Source organism: Palaemon carinicauda, chromosome 7 (genome assembly GCF_036898095.1).
Source record: "Palaemon carinicauda isolate YSFRI2023 chromosome 7, ASM3689809v2, whole genome shotgun sequence".
Taxonomy (NCBI): domain Eukaryota; kingdom Metazoa; phylum Arthropoda; class Malacostraca; order Decapoda; family Palaemonidae; genus Palaemon; species Palaemon carinicauda.
Window position 1 is genome coordinate 104,816,597 of NC_090731.1, and position 20,515 is coordinate 104,837,111.

At 41.0% G+C, this 20,515-nt stretch overlaps 1 protein-coding gene across 1 annotated transcript in view; it reads left to right on the forward strand.

Annotated features, from left to right (window-relative positions):
- Nucleotides 1-6,454: 6,454 nt before the first annotated feature.
- Nucleotides 6,455-20,515, forward strand: part of LOC137644465 (uncharacterized) — a 68,898-nt gene continuing 54,837 nt past the window's right edge. Inside the window, exon 1 of the mRNA XM_068377440.1 lies at nucleotides 6,455-6,620. The gene's annotated coding sequence lies outside the window, so the exon portion shown is untranslated. The remainder of the gene's footprint in view (nucleotides 6,621-20,515) is intronic.

The following is a 20,515-nucleotide window of genomic DNA, read 5'->3' on the forward strand; positions in this document are numbered from 1 at the left end:
GAGAAATAACACACAATAACACTTTAAGCTAATTGAAAAATAGAATTGTCACCCTTAGGGGGTCTGCAACATGTGCTCATGAAGCACAAAGTCCACGTTGGACCAAAAAAGACTAAATTTTCACAATTACAAAGATAGTTCCTTAGTAAATCACCTACCAAGGTCCACAGGTGTATTTCAATGCATAAAACCAATCCCCAGTCCCAGGGATGACAATTTTACAGACCGATATAAGTTACATACAACACTCAGAAAAAAGGAACCGACCTGGTATCACGTGGCTTGGAGCGGAGACAGAGAGACGAACAATAGCACAACTTACTGTGTTGGACGTTTAGGCAGAGATGGACGAGCGTCGTGCTGGACAGCTCCGAGGAAAACTACGATCTCCTACGCTAACTAAAGTGTCCTTGGGAGATGCGAGGGAATTCTTACGTTATTTATTCAATAAGGGGTTTGATAAAGCTTCTTTATCGACCACAAGACAGAGAAACAATCAAAGTCTTACTTCAGATCAAAGGGTAAACTTAATACTTCGGCTGAAGGCCATAATTTGCCGTAATCCAACAAACTAGAGAGTCCTTGGCTCTAAACATATACATCGATATTTTCATCGTGGTGAAACAGTATAATATCATTTTAGTAATTCGTAAATAATAAATACTTTGTCTCTCTGACACCCGCTCCTTCCCCACCAGGTGGTTGAATTTTATGCCACAATACCGTCACGTACTGGACAATACTCATTCGCAGAAACGCCCGCGAGATCTTCCAATCTTACCTCAATTTAACGACACATTCGTGGAGTTAAATGGCGGGGTTTTCGAGTGATCAGCTCGAAACTCCCGACAAACTCCTCGCTAACTCGAGGAAAGTAAATAAAGTAACTGTTTTTACCGGGGTTGGTTACTGTAATTTTATTAAAAGTTACCCAATCTCCAAATTAATAAGTTATGATTACAAAACGTAACAAACAGCGGAGCAAGATTGGTGAAAAGTGTCTCTCCCCGGGTAAAGGAATCCCCATACTGATTATTATTATTATTATTATTATTATTATTATTATTATTATTACTATCATTATTATTATTATTATTATTATTATTATTATTATTATTATTATTATTATTATTATTATTATTACTACTATTGTTAGCTAAGCTACAACCATAGTTGGAAAAGCAGGATGCTATAAACCCAGGGACTCTAACTGGGAAGAATAGCTCAGTGACAGCGAGGAAAGGAAATAAATAAACTGCAAGTAGTGAATAATCAAAATAGAATATTTTAAAACAGTAGCAACACTGAAATGTACCTCCCATACATAACCTACAAAAAGAGACGTACAAACTTTAGCTGCAATTTGAATTTTTGAAGTTCCACCGATTCAACTATCTGATTAGAAAGATCACTCCACAACTTGATCATAGCTGGAATAAAACGTCTAGAATTCTGTGTAACCTAGTATTGAGCCTTACAGTAGAGAAGGCATGGTTATTAATTAACCGTATCTAGTATTAAGAACAGGATGGTATGCTACTGTTAGATCAGAATGCAAAGGGCGGTCGGAATTATGCAAAATCTTATACAACATGCATAAAAAAACTAACTGAACAACGTTACTAAAAATGAATATTAGATCAGGAATAAGAAATTTAATAGACAAAATTCCTGTCTCACAAATTAAAATGAAATTCAGCAGCTGAAGACCAGACAGGAGAACATTATTCAAAACATGGTAAAATGGAATAATTAAAACACTTCTTTAGAATAGATTGATCACCAAAAATCTTGAAAGACTCTCAGTAAGCCATTTTTTGCGCAATTGAAGAAAAAACAGACAAAATGTGTTTCTCAAAAGTAAAATTGCTATTAAGAATCACACCTGAAATTTTAAGAGTCATGCATTGCTAAAGAAACATTATCAATGCCGAGATCCTAGTGTTGAATAACAAATGTCCTGCTTACAATCATATTTTGTGTTAGGGTTCAACTGCATACCCCATAATTTGCAACATGCACTGGATGCCTTTAAAGCTAGAATAGAGTTTAAGATGTGTGGAATGACTTAAGTTATGAGGACTGGATGTCGAAGATATTTAAGAGAATTTTTACAACTCGTGGACCCATCGGATATTATCGAATGTCGACAAGTGAATAGCTAGGCTACTGATAGTTTCAACTTACTGGATGTATAAGGATTTAAATATGCAGCCCCAAGATTGTATAACAACAATCTCCCATATTATATACTAGAAGGACTAATGATATAAAGACTTTCAAGAAGTTGGAGATTTCTTTGTCCATGGATTTTACCATTTTCATGTTACAATACGGTATCGTGGATTTAACAATTAGGGCGGTTGATATTGCACTAAGAATATATATATATATATATATATATATATATATATATATATATATATATATATATATATATATATATATATATATATATATATATATATACATATAGGCCTATATATATATATATATATATATATATATATATATATATATATATATATATATATTTATATATATATATATATATATATATATATATATATATATATATATATATATATATATATATATATATATAAGGACCAGGAAGAGAAACCTTACAGAATGAAATAATTACGTTGATATAAGGCGAAATGGTTGGAAAATCATAATCGGGTGGTTGCGCCGTGCAATAATCATAGTCAGAAACTGAAAGGCTAAAACGCACAAGTTGGAAATAATATTTGGTTTATGTATTTAACTAGAAATTAAAGAATCATATGCTTACCTTGTAAAATAATCACTAGCAGCAATAACGTTAAAGAATGTTCCAATTCAAAATACATATTCTTAAAAGTAAAAAATAAATCGCTTTTAACAATAGTGTGTGGGTGAGGGGGGGGGGGGGGGGCCGGTGTTCACGCTTTTGCCAATTTGAGAGTCTCCGTAAATGTGACTGCTCTTCTTCAAAGGCCCTTGTTTTACATTATGGTGATTATATCTTAGTTAAGATATTAATTGGATTATTACTTATATTCTTCATGGACATACCAGAAAAATATGAATACAACAAGGGAATTATAAGTAAGAGTAAACGCATATGCCAAGATCGCCTTCCAAGAAAACAATCTTTTGGCAATTACATTTCGGTCTTTATTGGCTGATTCTTCCGGGAGAATACGGTCATATTACAAATTTGCAGATCGTAGTATTGGCAGTTAAATGACTAAACTTAAAGTTTCGTTGAACTAATTCGTGGTTGCGTTAAATACAGCGTTGCCAACAAAGCGTGAAATGCGCTAGTCATAGCGCATTTGTATCACAAACAGCGCATAGATTTTGCATTTTGCGCTTAGTGCATTTTCTAGCGCAAATTTAGTATGTTTGGTGCATTTTCTAGTGCATTTCTGAAATTATATATATATATATATATATATATATATATATATATATATATATATATATATATATATATATATATATATATATATATATATACATATATAATGTGTGTCTAGGTTAAGGTGCAATCAATTCTTTATAAGATGGAGAAGTTGAATATCCCAATTGAACTTGTTCTGAAACCACCTCTGTCTGTCTCTGTCTCTGTCTCTCTCTCTCTCTCTCTCTCTCTCTCTCTCTCTCTCTCTCTCTCTCTCTCTCTCTCTCTCTCTCTGATATTAACTAACATCGCATGAGGGTCTGCCCGTCTCTTTTATTCTTCTCCTGTACTTCTCTTTCTCCCTTTTTCCTTATTCTTTCCTATCCCGAGTACCTGCCTTAGGGCTATAAACTGGATTGTATCCAGGGGTAACCTTCCTTTCCCCATATTCCCCACTTTCCTATCCTTATCCGTCGTCGTCGCCCCCCCCCCCCCCACTCTCTCTCTCTCTCTCTCTCTCTCTCTCTCTCTCCTCTCTCTCTCTCTCTCTCTCTCTCTCTCTCTCTCTCTCTCTCTCTCTCTCTCTCTCTCTCTCTCTCTCTCACTGTGATTCCTGGGCTACAAATTTTGAAAAATTAGATTCTTCAAGTCCATAGTTAATAAAGTTTGAACCTGTGTAGAAATTCTTCTATAAAGCAATAATTGTACCTTGCATTGCATGTCCTCCTTACCATTTGCATAACAAACCCGTATCAAACTTTTGTAATAATTGCATTGATGTACTTGACTTTGTTATTATTCGTTCATCTTGTGTGCGAAGTATATCATCACCAAAATCCATATACAGGGAGAAAACTCTTCCTAACAGATCAGATTTGACCTGGAACCACTATACTCAGCTTCGAGCTTTTGCTCAGAGAGTTTATGCCTCAACTGAAAAGGAGTACAATTTAACCATAAAAGAAACACTTTCTGGTACAACTCAGGAACATAAATGGTGGTCTACCCTTAAATCTGCACTCTTTGGTGTAGATGCAACAGTTCCTCCTTTACTTAAACCAGATGGCTCAGTCACTCACTGTCCAAAGGAAAAGGCAACCCTTTTGGCTGATGTTTTTGACAGTAAACAGAGTAATGAAAAACTTGAACTTCCTCATTCCTGTTTTCCTGAGGCTAAACTAACTAGTTTAGCTTTTCGATCTCGTGAGATTAAAGCTCTGTTGGTGGACCTTGATGCTTATGGAGGTGTAGACCCAAATGGTATTTTTCCTTTGTTTTTTATAAAGACAGCAGATTTCTTAGCTCCAAAGTTATCTGTTATTTTGCGCAAGTTAGCAAGAAGAGGAGCTTTTAGCACTAGTTGGAGAATTGGTAATGTTACTCCTCTATGTAAATGTGTTTGTGGTAGCTCAAGTCCCACTGATTACCGCCCAATTTCCATAACTCCCATATTATCTAAAGTTTTTGAACGTCTTCTGGCAAAACGTCTTAATAGGTTTGCTGAAGGTAATCATCTACTCCCTAGTTTGCAATTTGGTTTTCGTAAAGGCCTTGGAGCATGTGATGCCCTTCTTACAATCTCCAATGCTGTACAGAAATCCCTTGATTGTGGTCTGGAAGTTCGTATGATTGGCCTTGATTTTAGTGCTGCCTTTGACCGTGTTAATCATGAGGCCCTTGTTTTCAAACTGAAACAGTTGGGAGTGGGTGGGTCGTTTCTTAGCATTATTACTGATTTTTAAAGTAATAGATCTCAAAGAGTTGTTGTTGATGGGCACCATAGCGATTATAGGAATGTGATATCTGGTGTTCCACAGGGTAGTGTTCTTGGCCTATTACTTTTCATACTATATACACATGACATGTGGTTTGGCCTAGAAAACAAGCTTGTTGCATATGCAGATGATGCTACTCTCTTTGCATCAATTCCATCCCCTGAATGTAGATCTAGGGTTGGTGAATCCCTTAATGGAGATTTAGCTAGAATTAGTGCATGGTGCAAATTATGGGGTATGAAGTTGAATCCTAACAAAACTCAAAGTATGATTGTAAGTAGGTCAAGGACGGTGGCTCCTCAACATCCGGATCTCAGTATTGATAATGTTTCTTTAAATTTGTATGACTCTTTCAAAATTTTAGGTGTGATTCTCGACAGTAAATTTACTTTTGAGAAACATATAAGGTCTGTGTCTTCTTCAATTGCACAAAAAAATAGGGGTATTGAGAAAGTCTTTCAAGCTTTTCGGTGATCAATCTATTCTGAAGAAGTGTTTTAATTCTTTCATTCTACCTTGTTTTGAGTCTGGTCTTCAGCTGCTGATTCCCATCTTAATTTGTTGGACAGAAACTTACGGTCTATTAAATTTCTTATTCCTGATCTAGATATTAATCTCTGGCACCGTCGTTCAATTAGTTCATTATGCATGTTGCATAAGATTTTTCATAACTCTGACCATCCTTTGCATTCAGATCTCCCTGGACAATTATATCCTGTTCGTAATATTAGGCAGGCAGTTAATTCAAATTGCCAGGCCTTCTCCATCACGAGGCTCAGTACCACGCAGTACTCTAGAAGTTTTATTCCAGCTGTTACCAAGTTGTGGAATGATCTTCCTAATCGGGTGGTTGAATCAGTAGAACTTCAAAAGTTCAAAGTTGGAGCAAATGCTTTTTTGTTGACCAAGCGGACATGAGTCTTTTTATAGTTCATTTATGACATATTTGTTTTTGATGTTGTTAATAGTTTATAAATGACATGTCTGTTTTGACGTTGTTACTTATTTTAGAATGATTTATTGTTAATTTGTTCTCTTCATTTATTTATTTCCTTATTTCCTTTCCTCACTGGGCTATTTTTCCCTGTTGGAGCCCCTGGGCTTATTGCATCTTGCTTTTCCAACTAGGGTTGTAGCTTGGATAATAATAATAATAATAATAATAATAATAATAATAATAATAATAATAATAATAATAATAATAATAATAATAATAATAATAATAGCGCATTTCTAGCGCATCTAAGACCTCGATCTAGCTCAGTTGGCAACATTGGTTAAGTGTGTCATGGCGATGTAAACATTGAACTTTGAAGGGTTGACTTATCGTAAGCTCTTCCGTAAAAACTTGACTTCAGTCGCTACTGGAGAGTTGATAGTCTATCAACGAACTAGGTCATACTGCATATGAAGATTTCCTGGTGATAGAAATACCTTATTGATAATAATTGCGGCAGGTAACGTATCTAAAGCCCAAGCAGTGTTAACTGAAGAGTTGATTTTCTATTGTAGCCTTTAGAGTAGTTCCGAGGCTGGACTGAAAGCTTTTGAAAAGCTCAATTTTAGAGCAGCTCAATTTTAGAGCCAAGTTATCCAAGTCAAAAAGAGGCTTTGAACTTGAAGTCTTCGTAGTTGGTTGGAACAGACCCGGTCAGTATTAAACTGTCGGTAAATATTTACTATGCAATAGCACAATAGGCATTCCTAATGAAATATTTCCTTGTGTATTTATAGGTACTTTGAACTTTTCCTGATGGAAATAATGGGGAAACCAATATTTGTTAAAATTTTAGTTGCTTTAAAAGTCCAAAAGTTATGATTGATAAACCTTATTTTCAAAAGGAAACGGTCCCATGAATACCACTCGACCTAAGGTTCCCGACCTAACCTGACTTACCCCCCCCCCCCTTAGACCAATGTATCCTAATCCTGTCCTAAGACCAAATCATAACTCAACTTTGTGTTTGCTTCTCAACTGGCTTCACTCCTAGCATGCTAAAACTAAATCGTAAAACTAACTTCATGTTATTGTATTTCTGACAAAGATAAACAATATTTTCCCCATTAAGAAGAAAATTTTATTTGACAAATGATAAACTTTGCATGCCCCAGTCAATTTCCTACAACCCCAGGACTTAATCCTATTGCCTTGTGCGACTTGTGTCGGCCGGTTGAATTTGTGGTCACGGTCACCCTTGGTCTGGAGAGGTTATCTGCCAGTACTCGACTTAGTCTAAATAATCATACCATACAAATAAGTTTAATTTGCGCATGCACAAGATTTCCGTAGGCCATCATGTTATTTTTGAGACTATTACATTTTTACACTGGCCTCTCAATTTTTTATGTGAGCTTGTTAAATTTTACCATTGATCATGTTTATTCTAGCTGTACCCTCATAAATATTCCATGACATTACATTTTATCCTCTGAATTAGGAGGGAGGGATGCTCATCAGTGGAAAAAGGATTTGTTCCCAGTAATACAAACCAAGGCTATTTAAAGGGGATATTATTTTCGGCAAAGCTGTAAGAAAAGCCATAAGACTTTTAGTGAGGATTAACCATCCACCCGCTGGTTAGTGGGGGGTTGGGTGTTCCATTTTTTTTTCTATTATTACTTACTGGCCGGAGGGTTGAGTATATTGTTTAATCAGCTGAATCAATTAATTGTAATTCTTTCTTTACAGTTCATACGCTGCCACTCTCCTTCTCCCGACGATGAAGGCCGGTGAAGGGAGTGCACAGTTCTTGGTATGTTCCTGTTCTCTCGGGTACACCTTTCCCATATGTGGGCTAGGTGGTCATCCTGAGGTAGTTTTTTTTTTGTTTTTTTCATAATCTTTATATTACCTAGCTGGCGATGCCATACTTTGTTGTTCGGCTAAGACAACCAACGTAGAAGAGCAGAGCCGTTTGTTCCTGTGGAATTTGCTGTCCCTACCCCATGACAGTCCTGTACTCCTATGCCTATGGCAGCTCCTAATCAGCACGCTGACTATGGCCTTTCTCTTACGAGGATGAGATCCCATCCAAAGAATGGTACAGTCTCTGCAACACTCGTCTTATTCTCCTTCGTTTCTGATGCTCAGGCGTAAGAACGAGGGCAGTGGCATACTGGGTTTCTTTGGGGTTTCCAGTCAGGTGATCCCTTCTGGTTGAATCCAGAAACTAGCTTCGGCTAAGTTTCACAGGTAGCGCTCCATGCAGACCTTCAACTTGAAATATGCTTGTTGACTGGAAGCAGAGAGGATTGCATGGAGGTCGGCCTCCAGGGGTTTGAAAACTTTCCCTTCCAAGGGAGAGTTACAGTAACCTCTCCAGGTGTTGGGCTGCTATCCCTTCCGAGGGAGAACTTCCCTTCATCAGCTTCCATCGAGTAATCGCAAGTGGGAAGAATTGCTGATGGCTACATCTTGTCACAGTTCCCCCATGCTTACCGACTCCTCCATCGTGGGTGGAGCAAAGTCTGATGTGGGTCTATCTTGCATGTGGTTACCTCTCTGGCTTGCAAGTGAGTTCCCCCGTAGAGACTCGTTTCCCCACTGACTCGGTCTGAACAGGTTGCCTCTCTGGAGGAACCGCGCAAACGTTCCCCTCCAGGGTTTTGTCTGGCTTCGGAGTTCATGACTCCTTGCCGCCCTAGACATTCTTCTTCCCCCCCTGCGGTAAGGAGACTTCTCTTCAGCCCTGTCAAGGACCACTGTGCTGATCCTTCGGGCTCTCGTCATTAGACAGCTGCTCATCACTCTTCTTCGGACGATCGTCACCCATTGCCTCGTAACCTTTGCCCCTCGTGAGATCTCCAGCGGTAATCTCGCTACCATTAGGCTCATGCTCGTCGCTTGTTAGTGGCTTGCCATTCGCTTTCGGGCGATCGTCTTACTCCAGCTGCGGGGGTAGGAGTGTGTTGCATGTTCGCCCCTCACCGAGATAATCCTACTTTTGAGAGCGTCGCTTATCACCTTGTTACTCTCCCTGTCTCTCACCATCGCAAGAGCATTATCGACAGTCTCTCCGATAGCATAAGTGTTCTCAACACTCGCCTGCTTATTTGGACTCTTCTTTGACTCGCTGTTTACTAGCCTTTGCTACATTTGCCAGTTACTCTCCACTCTCAGACTGCTCGTTACTGGCCAGCTGTTCGTGGTTTGTCAGCTGCTCGTCATTCTCAGACTGCTTATCACTCGCCAGCTGTTCGCAGTTTGCTATCTGCTCGTCGTTGGCCAGTGACTCGTCGTTTGCCAGCGGCTTGTCGTTGGCCAGCTTCTCTGCACTCGCTGTCGGCTCCCCATCGCCCATCAGCGCGCGATCGCTCTTTGGCTCTTTCAGGTTCCTGTGTTCCAGCAACCTACGACAGCTTCCCACTTTCGTTTAGAATCACCGACGGCCATCGTAGAATCTCGGAAACCTTATCCCTTCAGGTAGGTTTCTCCTATTTCATTCTTTGGAGATCTTCTCTGGTAAGAATCGCAGATCTCTTCCGGCTGCGATCTTCACTTCAATCATGCGCTCTGCTCTTCACAGCTAGACCTTCTTGCTCTCTTTACTTAGAGTGCTCTACTGCTCTGGCTTTCTCGAATTCTTTAGAGTATCTGAGCGATTCTCGTCTTTTAGATAACACAGAATTTCAATGGTGGGCCAGGTAACCTTTTTCTGCAAGTGGCCCTACTCTGGAAGTGCTCACCACAACATGCAGTTGAGGGAATGTCGCACACACACACCCCTCCTGGAACCTAATCCAACTCTCACCTTTGATGAGAGGGATAAAGCACAAGTGTCAACCTTGGTGCTTAATACATTACTTGCTACTGAGAACTTGTTGTTTCACAGATGTATAGTGCTATCGGTTTCCCGATGCATCCATCAGCTCTCCAGTTCTCGTCAGCACTCGCAAATGTTCATCCCTTATGAACCTTTCCATCGAACCACGATCACGGCTATCACCACCTCTACTACAGTACTACTAGTGGGCTGACGAGCTGTGTGTCTAAGGGACTAGGTCCCCTCTTCTGCTCCCTGCCTCTTCCTTTTGGTATAACCCTCTTAACGAGAGAATGCCTTGACGAAGTCGTGGTTTCTTCATATTGTTGAAGAATTGTGATGGGCAAGAGGGCTCTTGAACTTCGGGAAATTGCTCCCCAAATTCAAATCTAAGTTTTTAAACATAAAACTTAACCGCTGGTTATATAAGAATGGCTAAAGTCCCTGGACGCTTGGCAGGAATTCAAAATCTCGCGACAATCGCAGATATGCCAGGTGTATACTAGCGCCCTTGCGGTAGACAGGCCGAACTAATCCAACCAATTCAGACCTTCTCTGCTGCCATTGCTGGCTGGAACGATTGAAATTCACTCGCAACTTACTTTGATTTGAACGGTTTATTTGGTGATGTACACTGTCTTTTGGTTTGGGCTTTTCCTTTAGTGATTTCTCTTTCATATTATCTTGAAATCTTTATTGTTTTGGGTTTATTTAGTTAGTTTTGACCCTTGTTGTTGTTTTGATCTCTCGTAACTTTTCAATATGGCCGACCCCTCCCCTGTATATAGGAAGTGTATTAAAGGATGTCATACTCGTCTTCCTAAAGCTTCCTCGTACTATGTGTAAAATGTAAGGGTAAAACTTGTACTTTTGGGGATCGGTGCGATGAATGTTGTTCTTTAACCGAAAGTGAGTGGTTAGCTTATGAGCGCTATACTCAGAGACTAGAGAGAGACAGAATTAGGCGCAGTTCTTCTCGTTCTGTAGAATTACCTGTATCCAATGTCATTGATCCTAATCCTTCCTCCATAGTGGTAGATCAGGAACCGAGGGAACCTACGATGAAGGATATGTTGTCCGCTATTCAAGCTCTCGGTGTAAGAGTTGAATCTTAAGCGGCGGACAATAACCAAATTACGTCCAAAATTAATTTGCTTAAAAGTTGTCGCACAGGCGACCTATCAATTGTGAAAAGTTTGGCTAATGTGTTCAGTGTTGTGGAGGGTGCGTCTGCGCGATCCTGTCGTTCGCCTAGCCTAAGACCTCTTTCAAGCTCCCGAACCCATGGGAGAAGTTACCGCGAAAGGGAACGAGAGGCGTCATCAATCGCGCTGGCGTCCCCTCGAGCGTTCCTGCTGTCGTATCACAGGTCGCTCACCCTCACCGCAGGAAAGGTGAGGTTAGTGCTTTATTGCCATCTTCGGATGAAGGCTCACGTGATGAGGTCTGGCGTCAAACCTCTAGACCGATTAAGAGAAAAGGGCACGCAGTGGAACAACGGCGCGATTCTCCTCCGCAACAACCAGGCTGTAGCCATTGGGATACACCTGAGCGTTTTCAGTCCCTTGGCTAGTGTTCGCCTGCAAAACGCTCTGACGTGGGTTCTGAAGTGGGTAAAGGTTTGGTACAGTCAGATTCGGAGCTGATCCCTGGTTCTGGTGTTACGGTTCATGCGCCACCGCTTCCAGCAGACTGGTGTTCGTCTCCCGAAAGTGGGGAGCGATTTGGAAGCGATGAGGAAGGCGAATTCGCATTGGAAGAGGCGGCACGCGTGTCGCCTAAAAGTGATCCCAAATGGTCTATGCTGTTGGGCATGAAGCAGCAACTCTCGTCGCTTATGCAATCTTATCGGCCTGCTATTGGCAGGGCGGTTGGGCGTCAGTCATCTGTTTTAGACCCGTTATCGCACAGGTGGCCTGTTGTCTCCGGTACTGACGCTTTATCGCACAGGCGATCTCCCAGTCGCAGTGTTCAATGGCAGGTTGAGGTGGATGCATCGCGTCAAGAGTTCTGCTGCTCAACATCAGTCGATCGCGCATACTGCCGAACGTCAGTTTTCCAAACGTGACGACGTTCGCCAAACAGTGGAACGGGCCGCTAAGCGGCAGGACGGAAGCGGACGCGATACAGAGCGTCAGCGACAGGCAGACGCTAGGCGTCAGCGTGAAGACACACGCTAGTCAACCCATGACACTGCGGAGCATCAGCCAGACGCTACGCGTCAGCGTGACGACACACGCCAGTCAAGCCATGACATCGGGGAGCGTCAGCGTCAGTGGCAGGCAGACGTTACGCGTTAGTCAACCCATGACACGGCGGAGCGTCAGCCAGATGCTACCCATGACACCGCACGTCAGTCTGCCAACGACGGCACATGGCAGTCAACCCATGACTCCACGCGTCAGCCAATCCATGACGCTACATATCAGTCGACTATGGTCGCCTCGAGTCAGTTGGATGCTTTTTCACAAACCGAACGTGACAACATACGCAAGGCTAGTGATTGTCAGTTGGATGGGAATTTTGAACAGCGCAAGCGCGCCCATGTCAGCGCTGACGCATCTGCAAAGGAACGCCGCCTCTCTGAACAAGGTACTTCTGCGGCGGCTGAATTTTCGGAGGAAGAGCCGGATGAGGTTTTCTTCCCGGAGGAACAGTTGAACGATATTTCAGAGGGAGAAGAGGATAAACCGCCTCAACATTCGGTGGACCTCAAGAAGTTAATGCTGGTCTTCACGGAGTTATTCCCAGACCATTTTACTCCTGTAGCTCCGCGTTCTCCTGCATCGGAATTTACCCTTGGTAAAGCAGCAAGAACATCCTTGTTCACAAAAATGGTACTCTCTCGCTCCTCTAAGAGAGCGTTAAAATTGATGGGATTGTGGATGGATTCGAAGAAAGGTCTTGGCAAGACGTGTTTCGCTTTTCCTCCTGCCAAACTAGCCTCCAAGTCGAGTGTTTGGTATGAGACAGGAGAGGTCTTAGGCTTGGGAGTTCCTGCCTCTGCCCTGGGAGATTTCTCGAGCGTAGTAGACTCTTCTCGTCGACTAGCTATGAGGAAGACTAAAGTGTGGTGGTCTATGTCGGAGTTCAACCATCTCTTGAAAGGTATGTTCAGGGCTTTCGAGGTGTTTAATTTTCTGGACTGGTCTCTGGGAGCCTTGGGGAGAAAAGTATCAGAAATGAAGGGCACTGACACTAGTAGCCTCATTCAACTTATGTCATGTATGGACAAGGCAGTTAGAGATGGTTCAAACGAATTGGCTGCCCTGTTCACAGCAGGAGTTGTGAAGAAGAGGGCAACTTTGTGTTCTTTCCTCTCCGTGGGGGTCACTCCCTTTCAGAGATCAGAGTTGCTTTTTGCACCGCTGTCTTCTGCGCTATTCCCGCAAGATTTAATAAGGGAAGTTGCCGCTGCGCTGACTCAGAAGGCTACTCATGATTTGGTTGCCAAGACAGCTAGGAAGGTGCTGCCTACATCTTTCTCTTCCCGTAGACCAAAGGAAGCTGCTTCATTTTCGCAATCTGCTCAGCCCTTTCGTGGTAAACCTGCTGGAAGAAGTAACTTCAAGCCCGATGGGAAGAAGTCCAAGAAAAGAGGAGCTAAGTCCAGTCAAGGCAGAGTCTGACTGCCCTCTCCTTCAGACAGCGGTAGGGGCCAGGCTGAATTACTTCTGGCAGGCATGGGAGAAAAGAGGAGCGGACCCTTGGTCCATTCTTGTTTTAAAGGAAGGATACAAAATCCCATTCTTCTCAAAACCTCCTTTAGCCACAGATCCTGTGGATCTCTCGCCCAAATACAGGGAAGGACCGAAGAGGCAAGCTAGCGACTTCAGATGTCTCTCTTTCTAGAGAAGAAAGCGATAGAGAGGGTGCGGGACTTAGAATCGCCAGGGTTTAAAACCGTTTGTTCTCGGTCCCCTAGAGTTAAGGGGAATGGAGACCGGTTCTGGATGTAAGTGCCCTCAACAGCTACATCCAGAATTCTTAGTTCACTATGGAAACTCAAAAAACTGTGCTGGCAGCGGCAAGGAAAGGCGACTGGATGGTATCATTGGACAACCAGGACGCTTACTTTTATGTCCCAATACATCCGAATGCAAACGCTATCTGAGGTTAGTATACGGGAAGGAAGTCTTCCAGTTCCGGGCCTTATGTTTCGGTCTCTGCACAGCCCCTCTAATATTCACGAAGATCATGCTGAATGTGGCGAGCATGCTGCACTAAAGAGGCATCAGAGCCTCCCTGTACTTGGACGATTGGCTCATAAGAGTCCCCTCGGCCGATCGCTGTTTGAAGGATCTTCAGCTGACATTGAATTTGGCAAAAGAATTGGGACTCCTAGTGAGTTCAAAGAAGTCACAGCTGACTCCAGCCCAGAAGATTCTTTATTTGGGGATGGAGATTCAGAGTCAGACTTTTCAGGCTTTTCCTCTTAAGTGTGTTATATGTAACTCTTAAGTGAATTTCCAATTACGTTGCTGTCTCTGACCCACCCCCAAGGGTGTCAATCAGCCATTCTCATATAACCAGCAGGTAAGTTTTGTTTAAAAATTATATTTTCATAATAAAAAAAATTTTTGAACATACTTACCCGCTGGTTATATATAAGTTATAATCCCACCCTCCATCCCTCTAGAGACCAAGGGGCATGGAAGGTCTGAATTGGTTGGATTAGTTTGGCCTGTCTACCGCGAGGGCGCTAGTATACACCTGGCATATCTGCGATTGCCGCGAGATTTTTAATTTCTGCCGGGCATCCAGGGACTTAAGCCGTTCTTATATAACCAGTGGGTATGTATGTTCAAAAATTTATTTTATTATGAAAATATAATTTCTCTCCCTTTCATCTATTTCTTCTGCTCAGTATTACTCCAACCTTCTCCTAATTTTATAAACTTTTTGTCTTGCTGTCCTAACTCTTGAATATTATTTCCTTTAGGTTTATATTTATACACTGTACTTTACAGGTATATGCATATACTGTATATCTAATATGTATTTTATTTGTTCATTTATTTATTTATTTATTTATTTTTATTATAATGGCATGGATATTTCCACATTCTTTATTACTGCCTGCTTAGATGAATGGGGGAAAAGATCACGGTTGGTAGGTATTTGCCATCCCGAAGATGTTTTGGACGTTTTTTGGGGAACTATTCTCAAGGGTTGGGTCATCGGAATCCAGGGGGGCGGGGGATCCAATCCTTGAGGTGGGACTCTTTGCTTCTGGCTGTAAGCCCATCATTACAGATATGGGGAGGATGATTCCATAGTTTCTTGGTCTCAGTCCTAACGGGTGAGTTTAGCTTACACCTGTGCCTCTCTATCTGTTTTAGTGCTATCCTTCGGGTTGGGTATGGAGTGGCCATCTGGTAAGTATACTCTCATTGTGCTGATATTGGAGAGTGTAAATTTCCTTTCCAACATGTGATGCCTTAATATTCTCGAGCAGGTGAATCAAACATTTAAAAATCCAAATTTACCTTTTTTTTTTTTTCTTTTTTTTTTTTTATACCTACAATGACCCCCCTCCCCTAGATATGCTGTCTCGCCTTCGGCACTGTTGACGACCTCTGGCAATTCATATAAAGGAAGTTCCGTTGGCGACTTAGGAACTAAAACGGACTATTCTTTGACCATTCCAAAAAAGGGTAATTTGGGCAACACAGGAAAACTGAAAATCCTGCATGTTACCCAAAATCTATTAGAAGCCAATTATGATTTGCTACACAAGATATTTGAATGCTACGGATTAATAATTGAAATTGGAATGAAACTTCAAGATGATGAATGGGATTCTTGGTTATCATTCAACTGTCATGAGAAAGCTTGCAATGCAAGCCGTAATATTATGAATATTAGAGTAGGTAATATGAATATTAAGGGTGCTCTGTGTGATGGGTTACCTAAAAATCTGGATGTCTACAGACCAGCAGACCGGATTGATAAAAAGACAGAAATAGTAATGCCATGCCAAAACCACCAATGTGGCTTGTTGCTCAATCTACAGGAGGTACAGAAAATTATTTTAAGATTGCAAATTTCTTCATAGGAAGGTAGGAACGATCGCACCGGGAGATATATCTTGATTTGGTAAGAAAAGTTACTTGATAAATGCCAAGTCATAAACACAGTCTGTTATATAGTCCTATTTAAAGACAGACAATGATATGAAATTGGACATCAAACCCCATCCAAACTTTAGCTATGGATGGGTAGTGGTTTTCAATAGAGATCTACAGTACACTATATGAATTTACGGAAGAGGAGATATTGGCTGTGTGTCCATTATCAGTGTGGAAAGTACATAAAGTACCTGGAACATCTATGATTATCCTTACTTTCCATGGTGCTGATGTACCTTTCCACATTGACAGAAAATGAAAGGAATAGAGTTCGACCTTTTAAGCAGAAGCCACTGCAATGTTTTATTTGCGTTAGATTTGGGCATCCTTCCAAAGTTTGTAAGAATGATAAACTTTTTAATGCTTGCTCCAATCTTTACCATGGAGAATGTACACTTGAGGCAAGATGCTTGAACTGCAACTCTAATCATAAGTCAGTTATATAAGTTAGAAGAAGCTGCCCTCAGTTCATCATTTATTGAACATGTAAGCGTAGGGCATGCCGAGAGATTATTAAATAAATCTACTACCTATGCAGACATTAAAGACAGGAGAAAAAGTTCCTCGGGAATCATCTAACCCACCTACTACTGAAGGTAGTTCTCAAAAAAGAAATTCACCATCATCTACTGACAAAGTGTTGCATAATAAGACAAGATTATCTCCTAAAAATTTACCATTGCGTATCAACAAAAAGACATTGCCCACCACTATCCAACCTTTATCCCCCATTACAAAGGATAGTACTAACCTCTCCCAGGCCATATCCTTCCTGATTTAATGGACATTCCACTTGAAACCAAGTTATCAGGTGCGCCTGTAGGGAGGAAGGTACAAAAACCTGGTAGCTCACAACCTATTAATCGGAAAAGAGAAAGACTTCCATCTATCTCACCCTTTCCATAAGAAATATTAGTAGTTAGGACATCAAATGAATATGATGTTTCGTCTGTTGATTTGTCTGATCAACAAGAAGACAATTTAAATAAATCGGAAATTCAAGTTGAGGTCCACCATACCCCTCAACAATTAGATCAAAAGGACGAAAAGGAAATCATAAACACAAAACCCAATTTATCAAGACCATCTCTTATAAAACCACTTGGAAATAGTGTTAGATCAAAGATTGCTAATGGGAAGATTTCATCCAAAAGTTCTTCCAAGAAATAAAGCATAGTTTTTCCTCCATTTTGCAATGAAATTGTGAAGAACTTGAGCTCTTAATTCACGAGCATTCCCCCATAATTGTATGTCTATAGGAGAGCAAGCTTGATGCTAATAGCCCTTGTCCTAGAGAATATATTATCTAAAGGACACCATATGATCACCGAATAGGGAGCCATGGCGGAAGTCTCGTATACGTTCGTCAAGATGTTCCTGAAATATCTTTGTCTATCCGTACACCTTTGCAGGCAGTGGTTGTACAGATTGATATAGGCAGAAAATATACAATTTGCTCTCTGTACTTGCCTCCAAATGATAACATATCATATGATATTTTAGTAGATGTGATTCAACAGCTCCCTTAACCTTTTCTTTTACTTGGAGATTTGAATGGTAGACATCCTTTATGGGGTGATGTTCTAGCAAACACCAGGGGCAATAATATATCATCAATTGTGGAAAACGAGGATGTCGGACTTCTTAATACAGGAGAGCCCCCGCACTTTCATGTTCAGACAGGTACCTTGTCATGCATTGACATTTCAATTGCAACTTCTAAGTGCCTTCTTGATTTCGATTGGAGGACATTAGATGATTGGCATACTAGTGATCATGCACCTATCATTATAAACACTAACAATGGTTCACCTTTACAAAGATCGCCATGATGGAGTTGACAAGGTGGACTGGGTTAAATTTTGTGAGCTAAGTGAAATCGAGGGGAGTGCAGAACAGTTTGAAAGTATTGATGATGCTATAGACCTACTGAATGGAACTCTCCATACAGCAAGAGTCAATTCGGCTCCCAAAACTACGGGATTATTCAAACGACGACTAGATTACGTAGACGCCGTACTGAGGAAAATTTGATAACAAACAAAAAGTGTCGAGCACAGTTCCGTCGCGCCATAAAAGAAGCTAGGTGACAATCTTGGGTATCTTTTGTTTCCTCAGTCAACAGTAGAACACCACCATCTTCTGTATGGAGGAAAATCAAAAAGATTGCCGGAAAATTCACCCAAACCCACCAGCAGTGTTGAAGGTGAACGGTCAGTATGTGACTGAATGAAATAATGTTAGCAATGCCCTGACTGACAATTTTTCAAATGTATCATGCAAGTGTGAAAGATCTTCCAGTCACCAGTATAGGAGTAATGAAGAAAAGAAAATTTTAATTTTGCAACAGGAAGGGAAGAGTCTTATAATTTTCCTCTTACTGAAAGAGAATTTGATTCCGCACTTGCTAATTGTAACGATACAGCCCCAGGACCCGATGGAATTCCATATGCATTGATTAAACATGTACCTTTTAATTCAAAGTTATTTACTTTAAGCATTATTAATAGAATATGGCATGATCATAGTTATCCAAGTGTTTGGGAACTAGCCATTATAGCGCTTTTAGAACCGGGTAAGAACAAGTTTTTATCAGCAAACTATCGACGAATTGCACGGACATCTTGTTTTTGTAAAATCATGGAGAAGACTGATGTGATACCTTGAAAAGAAGGGTATTTTATCATCTATTCAGTGTGGATTCAGAAAAATGCACCCAATGACTGATGTGTTGATACGACTTGAGTCCTCTATTTGTGATGCCTTTTCTTCCAAACAGCACCATGTGGCAGTCTTTTTTTTTTTTTTTTTTTTTTTTTTTTTTTTTTTCACCTTGGAAAGGCATATGATACTACAGTGAGCCCTCGCTACTTCGCGGTTCGACCATCGCGCATTCACCACTTCGCGGGTTTTTTTTCATAACCCACATATATAAACATATCGCGGATTTTCCGGAAATTTCGAAAATACCGCGATATCTGAAGACCCCAAATACGATATTTCGTTACCTGTAATTCCATTAATACTGTAATTAGTAATATCTGCTCTTACTGATTGTTCATTGCATTACATATGACATATAATTCAGTACAGAAAGAAATAAAACACGAAAAGAGAATGTGATCATACGATAATTCAGTATACAGTACGTAGTAAAATTAAATCGAACATGAAACGCAAATCAGATGCAGTCATACCATATTAGAATGGTGTAAGGCTGCTGATGGCTACTACTGTACTACAAATGTAATGGATGTGCATCTTTTCCATGAATCTTTTGTATGTATACGTACGTAGTACTGCATCCAATAATATTCTTTGTTGCAAAAATCACATCTCGAATAAGCGTACGAGAGAGAGAGAGAAGAGAGAGAAGAGAGAGAGAGAGAGAGAGAGAGAGAGAGAGAGAGAGAGAGAGAGAGAGAGAGAGAGAGAGAGACAGACAGACAGACAGACAGACAGACAGACAGACAGACAGACAGACAGAGACAGACACAGACAGACAGACAGACAGACAGAGATCCTACAACAAAACAAGCGTAAAATATCGTACGTAAAGTTGTACTGTATACTGTACGTAGGGTACCTTTTACTTTGAATTGGTAACTACTACGTAGCATATAAGACTGATTGTGATTGGTTCAAGCGCTGATAGATGACGAATCAGAACCCAAGTTTTTTAATCTAGCCTGTGATTGGTGTTTTGACCGCTTCTCCAACCTGCGGCATCTTTTCGCGGCCACTTTGTCTCCCGCTGTGTAGATGTTGCTAAGTTATTGTGAACTTTAATCTGTGCTGTGCGTGACTGTTTTAAGTTGAACTTTTTGTTGAACTTTCTGTTAAACCCTACTGTACAATGGCTCCCAAGCATTCTGCTTCTACTAAGGCTGGTAGTGAGCCTAAACGCCACCGAAAGATGATGACGATTGCTGAGAAGGTGACGCTTCTTGATATGTTAAAAGACGGTAGAAGTTACACCATTTTGGAGTCAACGAATCCACCGTTCTCTATATCAAGAAGGACGAGGCGAACATTAGAAAGACGGCTACCATCACCTTTAGCAGATCAGCGAAGCGAGTCGTTACCACGCGTAATAAAACGATCGTACGCATGGAAGGTGCTTTAGCAGTGTGGATTGCCGACTGCCGGAAGAAGAACATAGCCTTGGATACGAACACCATCCGAACCAAGGCTTTGAGCTTGTATGAGAATTTTGCGGCAAAGGAACCTCAAGACGACGATGGCGACCATGCTGAAGAAGATGATGATGTAGATGAACCTCAACCAGGGACATCCACTGATTCCCAGCGTCAGAAACAAAGTTTTTCCGCCAGCAAAGTATGGTTCGCGAAGTTTCAGAAACGCTTCGCCCTGAAAAGCATTTCCCTGCATGGCGAGGCTGCTTCCGCTTACACTGCCGCTGCTGAAACTTACGCGAACGAGACGTTCAAGAATATT